The sequence below is a fragment of the Gossypium hirsutum genome, chromosome A06 (genome assembly GCF_007990345.1).
Source record: "Gossypium hirsutum isolate 1008001.06 chromosome A06, Gossypium_hirsutum_v2.1, whole genome shotgun sequence".
NCBI classification, from domain to species: Eukaryota; Viridiplantae; Streptophyta; class Magnoliopsida; order Malvales; family Malvaceae; genus Gossypium; species Gossypium hirsutum.
The window spans coordinates 55,751,942-55,761,490 of record NC_053429.1 but is presented as its reverse complement, the minus strand read 5'-3'; the positions used below and the strand labels follow the sequence as shown (position 1 = coordinate 55,761,490).

General features: G+C 37.1%; 1 long non-coding RNA gene across 1 annotated transcript; it reads left to right on the top strand.

Moving 5' to 3' along the window:
• Positions 1–1,037: 1,037 nt before the first annotated feature.
• On the top strand, positions 1,038–8,283 carry LOC121230637 (uncharacterized). Its single transcript, XR_005928640.1, has 2 exons — positions 1,038–1,231; positions 7,998–8,283. It is a non-coding gene; the product is annotated as an uncharacterized lncRNA (long non-coding RNA).
• The last annotated feature ends 1,266 nt before the right edge of the window (positions 8,284–9,549 follow it).

Sequence of the window (9,549 nt, the reverse complement as noted above, 5' to 3'; positions counted from 1 at the left end):
TTTTAAATTAAATAATTATAAAAACACAAGAAAAACTTAAACTAGATTTAAAGTTTTCCTTTTTTTAGCTTTATTTTATAAAATAATAATTTATTTATTATACATATACCCTTATTTCTTAGTTCTCTTCAAATTTGCTTAGCGTTGGCATTGCCTTTGCCCACAACCACCATCACTAATAACCCTTACTCCGAACTCCTTGACTTCCACATCTTTTATCGTCGTGCCATCGAACTAGGAATTGATTGTGGACAACTTGACCTTTCTCCTACTAGCCTCTAAGACCTCATCCTCACCTGTATACTCCCAATCATATCTACCTTCAAGCACAACCTCAAATGCAACAAATTCGTTCTAGGCAACAACCTAAAGACATCGACTTTTACTCTTTTCAATCTCTAGTTGTAGGTTTTGACACAACCTAAATACGATGGTCGTTAATGTTGAAAAAAGGGAAAAGTTGAATCTACTTAAATCTTCTTCATGACTTTTTCCCTTAAATTGTTTTATTTATAGAATTATTAATGTTATGTTAGAAAATGAGAAAAGTAGATATTTATTTATAAATATTTTTATAATTTTATATGTATTTTTATCAAAAAATAAATATTTAAATAATTTAATTTTTTTATTAATTTTTAAGAATCTAGACTAAATTAACATAATGTATAGAGTTGAGGGTAAAATTGTTGAATTTTTTAGAATTAGGACTAAATTAATAGAACCTGTAAATATTGGAGGACTAAATTTGTTATTATGCTTATGAAAAACAACCACGTTAGCACTCCAGTATGATTTAACGAATGAGTGACTAAAATATTAGATTTCGATAATGTTGGTGAAAAATAGAAAAAAATAAATGACTAAAATAAAAATCCGCTTATAATAGAGTGACTATTTATAGAATTTACCCCAAAAAAATCTTTGCATTTCAAGGCATTAACATTATAGTTGGTTGAATGTAATGAATCATTCATTTAAGGCTAATTTAATGGGCCTATTTGGTTCATATGCTTATACTAGTTTACTCTCTATTATTGGCGAGCCCTGAATAAACAATAATTTGCCTACCTTCTTCCCAGAATCACTCATGTTCCAAAACCCGCTTTGGCCACAAAATCAATAATTCTCTAACCCATTGTTGAGGGGAAAAAAAAAAAAACCATAATCCCACTAATTTCTCGGTCTTAGTTTAGAACCCACGCTTCATTTGGCGTCCTTTGATTTGCATGTAAGATTTTCTTTGAATTTTAGATTTTTTGTTATTTTTTCATTTACTTGCTTTGCTTTAATTTTTATATTTATTCAATTTCTCCATTTGTTAAAATACTGAGACGTGATTATGCATATTTTGTTTAAAACCTATTGATAATTGAAATTCACATATTTGTTATCATCGCAGATAATTTGATCTTAAAATCCTTCGTATGTGTTGTTCTGAATAGATTTCAAACACGAGATATAATACGGTCAAAAGTAGATTTACATGCTATACTGAAACGGCATGTCCAGCAACAAAAATAATTAAGAATAAAATACTTTTCAACATAATGACTTGATTTTATCTAAAGCAACAATTATGCGAGGATTGAGCCACCAACATTCGAGATGTGTTGTTCAAATAGAAAATCATTTCTCATAGCACTTGAAAGATAATCTTTGTCCATTTTCGTATTTTAATATTTTTTATATTTTATCAAAAATATTATAAAGAGTAATTTTTTTTAAATGAATCGGGTTGGACTTTATAATAAAACAAATCAAAGTACAAGCTAATCCATTGAAGATGGGCCTACGAGAGTGAAGAAACAAACAAAATTAAAAACAAGAACCAAAATAAAAAATAAAATGAAATTAAAAAAAATAAAAGCGAGCCTAGACTTAGCTATCACCCATTCTCTAAAAGTAAGCCTTAGTGTCAAGGGGCTAGCTCTTTCGTCTCGCGATCCGTGTGGCCTTAGGCGATCCATTAGTCCAAACTCGCCTAAGTCAGCCTTTACTCAAATGAAGATTCCTTTAGAATTCCTTTAAGGCACCAATTTTTATAGCGGAAGCAAACTATGCTAAAAGAAGCCACAAAGAACAACAGAAAGCCACAGAAAAGAATCCACGAGAGGTGTTTGAGTAAGTGCTCTCAATATTCTCTTATTCACAAAGAATAATGAAAACAATGAATGGAGTGAGTACAAATAAGGGGGAGGCTCTCTATTTATAGTTGAGCTCCCCCAAAACCGACGGTCAAGATTACATTACATCGACGGACGAGATTAGCCTATCCTTTGATTTTAGGGATTTACAAGATTGCATCAAATCATATCAAATCTAATCTTTACAAGATATGATTCTCTATCAATCTTTAAAGATTAGTTCCCATACTTATCAAGATAGCCTAAGTTGCCATATCTTCATTATCAGGCTAACTGGACTTCAATCTGACAAGCTTCTCCAAACAACTTACTGAATCGAGCCAGTTCCTAAGGGCCAAATGATCCCCATCTAAACAATAGACTTCCATTGGATGCATTTGGTGCGATGGTCACGGGCTTTGAACTTTGACCCGTGACATTCTCCCCACCCATTCTCACAACATTGTCGTTGCGACTTCGAAACTCCACTGACTTGATTCACCTTGGTCTCGTTTTGATGCATTAGCTTTTTCCTTCCTTCGAAACTTTTGCCTCAGCTTACATCGCTTCTTAAATCAAACCGTCCCACTTGTTTGTACATTTGGATGGCAAGACTCTTGCCTACATTCTAACTTGCCTCGAACAAAATCCTCTTGATTCACAATACTTGGCTTTGCTTTGTCCACAGTCTCTCGGCCTCCTTGCTCAAGAACTTCGAAAGGGCCCTTACGTTCTTGCCAAGTCAACAAGTTAGAACGCAAAACACTATTAGAGTGTTAAGAATGTACCTTCCTCGTTGCATTTACTCGGGTCAACTGTCCAACTTGCATCACTACTTTCCCGAAGTTTGATGCACACCCCACTTCTCTCATGGGTGATAGTCCCTCCGGTTTGTCAATAGAAATGAGCCTCATTGATCCTAACTTCAAGGTTTGCATCACGAATTCTTTCTCTGAATTCGATGCCAAACTCACCTCTTCCATGAGTGAAAGCCTCGCCGACGACTCGTCCACCTCTATCGCTTTACTCGAATTGAGCCTCATTGGTCCCAGCTTCATTGTTTTCATTGCAACTTTTTCCCCTAAGTTTGATGACAAACTCACATCTTTCTCATGTGGAAGCCACTTCGATGACTCAACAAGCTCTGATGTTGTCTTTTCTTTGACCACAACTGACTTGGATTGCTTTAGGCAGTTTCATAACTCATGCGGGCCACGGCACAAGAAACACTTTACTCGCTTCTTTTTGCTCTTCTTTGCCCTCTTAGCTTCGACTTTTCTCTTGCTTAAACCAAGCTTCTTGGGCTTCCTGTTTGCTCCATCATCCCCTTCGATGATAGAGTTCCTTAGACACTTCCGCAACCTATGTAGACCATAACACAAGAAGCACTCTACTGGCTTTTTCTCATTTTCGGCCTCCTTGGCTTCGACACTACTTGTGCTCGAGCTAAGTCCCAAGGCCTTACCTACCGGCTTTTTTTTTTAAACAAGCGCAGATTTCTTTGGATATTTCTTCAACATATGTAGACCGTCACAAATAAAACATTTCAACTTGTTCCTTTTCTTGTTGGGTTATTCTTCCCAACTCGTGGTTTCCCATTACCACCATTGTCGCCGATTCCATTGCCATCAATATCTTTCTTGTGATTCTTTTCACATACACCCCTTTCCTCGGACTTGAAAGATCCAAGCTTTTCTTTCTTTAGACAAAGCTTGACCATGGTTTCCTTTACTGTTATGGTGTTCGACAGCTTTTGGACACTTCTTTGTTTTACCTCCTATCTGACCCATGGCTTCAATTCATTCTGAAAAGCAAGCAATGCTTCTTTATCCGTCACATCTGAAACTTAGAGCATAAGTTTCTTGAAATCTTGAAAATACTCCCCCACTGTGCCTCGTTGTGTTAGCCATCGAAACTTTGCCTGAGCTTCTTCCTTAGTAAATTTTGGGTAAAACTGTCCCTTCAACTAACAAAAGAACTCTTGCCACATCCCAATCTTACTTTGCCTTTTATCTGTGGACCTACCTCGCCACCATAAAAGCACAATTTCAGTAAGAAACATTGAAGTAGTGTTTACTTTAATCGCATCATCTGTGATGCCTTTGGCACGGAAGAAGTTTTCCATCCTCCACAAGAAATTGTCCACATCGTATGCAGGCCGTGTCCCCACAAACTCTTTCAGCTTTGGGACATCCTCGTAATTGAGTGCTACACTTGACACTCCTTCCCCCACGGCTGCTCGACAGAAGGCCAACTCTCCCTCAAGCTCTTATATTCTTGTGTTCAAAGCCTTCATCGTGGCCATTGTTTCCTCCTTCAAAGCCATCAAAATGGCCTCGAGAGCATCGTTCCTCTCCTTCAGCTTCTTCCTTTGGGAATCTAGCAACTCTTGCTTATTATCCCTATTGGAAGTGAGACACATAGTCACAAAGTCCCTAGATTGCTTCCACAAGTCATCTAGCATTCACCAAGTTCATTGTGTGACTCTTTTGCGTCTCCCATGGACTCCTCACGTTTACCTATGTATTCTTAACAACCGACAGCATCTCCCTCAAAGGGACTAATCTTTTGGCCCTCTTTTGTTCGAACTATTCTTTTAACATCCCAACAATGCCTTTGCAACCAATAGCTAGGATACCACTTGTCACGGGGCTAGCTCTTTCGTCTTAGGATCTATGCGGCCTTAGGCGATCCGTTCGTCCAAAATCGCCTAAGTCAGCTTTTACTTAAGTAAGGATTCCTTTACAACTCCTCTAAGGCACGAATTTGTATAGCGGAAGCAAACTATGCCAAAAGAAGCCACAAAGAACAACAAAAAACCATAGAAAAAAAATGTATGAGAGGTGTTTGAGTAAATGCTCTTAATTTTCTTTTATTCATAAAGAATGATGAAACAATGAATGAAGTGAGTAAAGATAAGGGTTAGGCTCTCTATTTATATTTGAGCTCCCCCAAAATTGACGGTCAAGATTACATTATATTGATGAACGAGATTAGCCTATTCTTTAATTTTAGGGATTTACAAGATTACATCAAATCATATCAAATATAATATTTACAAGATATGATTCCCTATCAATCTTTAAAGATTAGTTCCCATACTTATCAAGATAGCTTAAATTGCTATATTTTCATTATCTGGCCAACCGAACTTCAATTTGACAAGCTTCTCATCGAATCGAGCAAGTTCTTGCGGGCCAAATGAATCCCATCTAAACAATAGGCCTCCATTAGATGCATTTGGTGCAATGGTTACAGGTTTTGAACTTTGACCCGTGACACTAGAAGCTTGTGTCAGTTCTAGATTCCTAAAAGACAAATGTTCCCAAAAAACTGATCTTTTGCATTTCTTTGCCTTTCCTTCTGCCCAAACGATCCCCTTTTGCTATCAATCCAGTTCTCTTGGTCTGAGGAGAAAAAATCCCACTACGATGTCATTCATTGTTCCTAAGTCCAAGTAACTTTCTTTCCCTATTCTTAGACATTCTGTTGCAAGGTTATGAGCAAAACTATTTGCGGATCTAGGCATATTGCAAACTTTAGTTGTTGAAATGATGTCTTTGTCTGATGTATATCGTCGATGATATCCCAAACCTCCGATCTATCTTTAATGCTCATTTTTCTTTTGTTAATGATGGATTTCACATCTCCTTCTATGACCATGTGCTAGAGACCCAACTGGATGCTTAACTGTATTGCTAATAGATAGGCAAGGTCTTTCGCCATGAATAGAGAAGTTACACGATCATGCAGTTTCTATTTTGTGACCAAAACCACCCCTTGAGAGTCACGAACGACTAGTTCCAAAGCAGATCTATTCAAGTCTTAATGAAAAGTGGTGTCAAAGTTTACTTCGACTGACTGGGCGTTTGGAGATACCCATGCCTCTTCACTCGTAGATCTAGTAACATCCTTCTATTCTAGACCATTTATTTCTGAAATATATATTTGGATCCAATCTGTGATTTGTTTACCCATACAACAGACTCCATGCTTTATTTTGTTCCTATTTGTCCAAATCTATCATACTCTATAGACGAATACCTTACCCTATTCTTCAGTGCACTGGGAAAATGTAACATCTCGAAATAAGGCCTAGTCGAAATAGTGGTTTCGGGACCACAAATTCGACGTTAAAATAATTATTTCATGATCATTATGAGGTCTAGGGTATGAAAATATGCATGAACAAATTCTATGTGTAAGGTTTCTAATTGGAAATTAAGGACCAAATTGAATAAGTTGCAAAACTTGGGTTCTAGAAGTAATTTGTATGAAATTGCTTTGGAATATTAATTAGAGGTCCTTAAAGAGTAATTTGCCCAATTTCTAAGTTTTTGGATAAAAATGGGCATGCATGGAAAATTTGGAAAAGTTAGTAAGGAAGGGCATTTTGGTCATTTGGTAATAAAATTAATAAAAAGGGAAAAAGGAAGCAAAATTCAGCCATTTCTTCTCCATGGCTGCCAAAAATTAAAGGGTCTCCATAGCTAGGGTTTTCAATATTTTCAAGCTCAATAGTAAGTGCTCTTTAGCCCCGTTTTTAATGTTCTTCGTATTTGTAAAACCCTCGTAATATGCTCTATCCATTTCTACCCATATTTCAAGCTAGGGTTCATGTTAAAAATTTGACCCATGCATGAGATGGTTGTTTTTTGATGATTTATGGAGGGTTATGAAAGTTAGATGTTATATAAACATCTTTTGCTAGGTGATTTTTCATGAAAACACCAAAAGGGGACCTAATTGAAAAAGGTATAAAATGTGGGGTAGAAATGTGAGATGAAAGAAAATGTGGGCTACTATAGGCAAGAAAAACATTTGGCTAGGCTTGGGTAACTTAAAAATTTCATGCATTTCATTATACGAGCCTTAGGACTAAATTGTAAAAGTGTGAAAGGTTAGGGGAAAACTGGTCATTTTATACGGGCGTGAGTCTTAAGGTGAAAATAAAAAATGTGAGGTATTAATAATTTATTGTTACTGATATAGACCCCGAGAAACCAATTCCGAAGGTCGACCGTAGAAAACGAAAGGTTTTGGAATAACCGAGACATAAATTCAAAATGACTACCAGGTAAGTTTGTATAACCTGAAGTAAACTCTTAATATACTTAAATATGTATTTTCTTCGATGTATGAAAATTTATATATTAATTGCATGAAAATCCATGAAATGTGGTGGTGTAATTAAAAAGGATGATAAATGTACCGGTTGAAATAGAAAGGGAAATCCGATGGATAAATTATGGCTTACATGACATGCGATCTTGCATGTGTAATAGAAGGGATCTAGCCCGGACGGGTGTTCCTTGAGTGATCGAGGCTCCCGAAGAATATGGGTGCAATAAGAATTTAGCCTAGATGGGTAATCCGATTGAGGACTGGATTTAGCCTGGACTGGCAATTCAGATCAGAGTTTATGAGAGCAATTGTCATTAAAAGGGATTTAGCCGGGGCTGGTAATCCCAACATTGCTCTATGGGTTACTACTACGGGGGATTTAGCCTGGACTGGTAATCTCGCTGTAAGATGTACGATTCGCGGGAGTGTGTACATGAGATGATCACTTGTGTGACTTGACGGTAATTTGGGCTATCCATTGAGATTTTTGATAAATTCAACCGGATTAACATGACAAATAGAGATGGAAATATTGAGTTGATGAGCTCATCTAAGAATAATGACATGAGGTATTGTTATGAGACTAATTTGATGATAGAGTGCATGTGATAGGGAAACTATTTTGTGCTTGTTGGAATTATTGCCTAAATATGGTTGTATGCTAATTAACCAGTAAGTTTACTTTCCAATTATCCAGACTTACTAAGTATATAAATGCTTACCCCTTCTCTTTTCCCTGTCTTACAGAGCTCGTGGACTTGTGAAGATTGGAAGACGGCTGGAGAATCAAAACACTATTGTCTTGTCCCGCTTTGGTATATAGATACTTTTATTTTGTTTAATGGCATGTATAGGGCTTTTGGTTATTTTGTTATATGTGTCATTTGGCTAGCCAATGTAAAGGTTTAAATGGTATACTTGTTCTTTTGTATATGGCCATAAGATGTGGCTCATATTGATGGAGGTTGTAAACCTACTAATGATACATGTTTATGTTTAAATGATTCATGAGATATGGTGACGAGGTTTATCATGAATGGATGCTTGAAATGGGACCAAATAATTTGAGATTGGTCATAGCATACAATGGTATATGGTTATAATATGGCCTAAGTGTAAAATATAAAATGCGTTATGTTAATCCCTTATATGAAAAGGATAATTTAGCATGTACTAAGCTGATGAGATGAGGCTAACATGCGATGAGTCATGCCAAGGTTGTTTAAGAATATAATAGGGTAATGTTAAATACCATTGAAGTCTTTAAGTGTGTATGGATGATAGAGGGTGACCAAAGGCTTGGAAAATAGCCCTAAAAAGGTTCACGCGGGTAGACACACGGGCATGTGTCTAGGTCATGTGTGACACACGGTCAGTCCCACGGGTGTGTTGCCTGGCCGTGTGTCTCCTGCACCTAAAATTTTAGGTCAGTTTGCATGGTAGTAAACACACGGGCAGAGACATGACCGTGTGTCTCAACCGTGTGGTGGACATGGCCTAAGTACACGGGCATGTGCCTTGGCCATATGCCTCAAAATGAATAATGACGTCATAAACAGAATGTCTGGGTTTTTGGACACGAGCGATTACATGGGTGTGTCTAGGCCGTGTGAGGGACACGGGCTTGTGCTTGGCCATGTGAAAACCCCTATAGGTTCGAAATGAAAAATAAATATAAATAATTCAACATGAGTGAAGGATACGGTGTGTCCCTAAGCACACGGGCTTGTGCTTTGCCTCCATACGGGTGTGTGCTTTGCCTCCACACGGGCGTGTGAGGCATAACCTTAGAAATTTTACCAAAATTTTTAATAGTTCTTGGTTTAGTCCCGGGTCGATTTTAATGTATGTTTTGGGCCTTGTAGGTCCATATTGGGGACACTATGATGTTGTTTGATTGGTTTTAAATTAGAATGAAATTTTATAACTCGTATTCTTCGAAATGTCTGAGTATGTGTCCGATAATACCTCGTACTTTGTCCCGATCTAGGGTAGGGTAAGGGGTGTTACATTTAGTGGTATCAGAGCTATGATTTAGTCGGTTCTAAGACTAACGTAGTATGTATTGAGTATAGCTATACATGTCATTACACAAGTTATGATAGTGTGACATCTCCTAACCATTTTTAATTGTATTTGAATATAGTAAATGTCTTCCAATCAAGCTCAAGATGAGTTCGAGGGTGTTGAGTGTGACAGCCCTAAAATGACCCTAGTCGGAAAGCGGTGTCGGGACCGCTAAACCGAGTTACCAAATTATTTGAATGTGATATTTATTGTCTAAAATATGTGATTATGA